Genomic DNA, 2,471 nt, shown 5'->3' with positions numbered 1-2,471 from the left:
ACGGTCATTTGAAAGTGACTGGCTAAATGGTATAAACACATGTTATACAACCATCCTGCCTACAACCTTTATGACATAACATGACCCATCCCTTCCTATAAACAACCTTAGAACTGACTGCACCGTTCTACAGTACAGGACATCAATCGCAGTAGAGGACATTAATCGCAGTAGAGGACATTAATCACAGTAGAGGACATTAATCACAGTAGAAGACATTAATCACAGTAGAGGACATTAATCGCAGTAGAGGACATTAATCGCAGTAGAGGACATTAATCACAGTAGAGGACATTAATCACAGTAGAAGACATTAATCACAGTAGAGGACATTAATCGCAGTAGAGGACATTAATCGCAGTAGAGGACATTAATCACAGTAGAGGACATTAATCGCAGTAGAGGACATTAATCGCAGTAGAGGACATCAATCGCAGTAGAGGACATTAATCGCAGTAGAGGACATTAATCGCAGTAGAGGACATTAATCACAGTAGAGGACATTGATCGCAGTAGAGGACATTAATCACAGTAGAGGACATCAATCGCAGTAGAGGACATTAATCGCAGTAGAAGACATTAATCGCAGTAGAGGACATTAATCGCAGTAGAGGACATTAATCACAGTAGAGGACATTAATCGCAGTAGAGGACATTAATCGCAGTAGAGGACATTAATCGCAGTAGAGGACATTAATCGCAGTAGAGGACATCATTCGCAGTAGAGGACATTAATCGCAGTAGAGGACATCAATCGCAGTAGAGGACATCAATCGCAGTAGAGGACATTAATCACAGTAGAGGACATCAATCGCAGTAGAGGACATCAATCACAGTAGAGGACATTAATCGCAGTAGAGGACATCAATCGCAGTAGAGGACATCAATCGCAGTAGAGGACATTAATCGCAGTAGAGGACATCAATCGCAGTAGAGGACATCAATCGCAGTAGAGGACATTAATCGCAGTAGAGGACATTAATCGCAGTAGAGGACATTAAACGCAGTAGAGGACATTAATCACAGTAGAGGACATCAATCGCAGTAGAGGACATTAATCACAGTAGAGGACATTAATCGCAGTAGAGGACATTAATCGCAGTAGAGGACATCAATCGCAGTAGAGGACATTAATCACAGTAGAGGACATTAATCGCAGTAGAGGACATCAATCGCAGTAGAGGACATTAATCGCAGTAGAGGACATCAATCGCAGTAGAGGACATCAATCGCAGTAGAGGACATTAATAATACCCTATCAGAAGTTCTGATCTGTAATAAGATCAATTAATTCATAAGCTATATTTCCGGTTAGCTGCTCTTCTGCTCTTTAATAACCCCGCTTTTACAACACAGGAAACCACCACGTCTCTCACTTCTTTTACAAGACAGGAAAACCACCACGTCTCTCACTTCTTTTACAAGACAGGAAACCACCAAGTCTCTCACTTCTTTTATTTTTCTGGTGAACGAGGCTAATTCATGAGGGGAGAGGGGGTGGACTAAAATGATGTAGAAGAGGCAAAGTGAGATATAGAGGGATAGAAAATGTGAAAGTGAGGAAGAAGTAGAAACAGAGAGATGGGTGGAGAGAAAGTTAAACAGATAGATACAGAGAGGGGGAGAGAAAGTTAAACAGAGATACAGAGAGGGGGAGAGAAAGTTAAACAGAGATACAGAGAGGGGGAGAGAAAGTTAAACAGAGATATAGAGAGGGAGGAGGAAAGTTAAACAGAGAGATACAGAGAGAGGGGGGAGAGAAAGTTAAACAGAGATACAGAGAGGGGGGAGAGAAAGTTAAACAGAGATACAGAGAGGGGGGGAGAGAAAGTTAAACAGAGATACAGAGAGGGGGGAGAGAAAGTTAAACAGAGAGATACAGAAGGAGAGAAAGCGAGAGTGACATTATGTGATGAATGTGAGGAGGTGTGGGTGTGATGTCAGTAGTTTTGGAGTGGTTTCTTCTCTTACGATAAAGCCTTGGCTTTCTTTCCACAGAGCTCTGAAATATGTCCAACGCACACACTGTGTGTGAGTTACATTCTATAGGACAGTTCAGTAAGACACACACACACACACACACACACACACACACACACACACACACACACACACGCAGGAGAACTCAGAGACACTCCGGCACTTTATGATTGCATGAAAGTGTTGTGCTGGAATCTCTCCAGTTCACTGCATTATCAGAGTCCTCAGCCAAGGCAACCCTCCCACACTCACCATCTCTCCAGTTCACTGCGTTATCAGTGGCCTCAGCCAAGGCAACCCTCCCACACTAACCATCTCTCCAGTTCACTGCATTATCAGAGGCCTCAGCCAAGGCAACCCTCCCACACGAACCAACTCTCCAGTTCACTGCATTATCAGAGGCCTCAGCCAAGGCAACCCTCCCACACTAACCATCTCTCCAGTTCACTGCATTATCAGAGGCCGCAGCCAAGGCAACCCTCCCACACTCA

This window comes from Oncorhynchus masou, unplaced genomic scaffold (genome assembly GCF_036934945.1).
Source record: "Oncorhynchus masou masou isolate Uvic2021 unplaced genomic scaffold, UVic_Omas_1.1 unplaced_scaffold_2905, whole genome shotgun sequence".
Classification (NCBI taxonomy): domain Eukaryota; kingdom Metazoa; phylum Chordata; class Actinopteri; order Salmoniformes; family Salmonidae; genus Oncorhynchus; species Oncorhynchus masou.
This window is presented reverse-complemented; position numbering follows the sequence as displayed.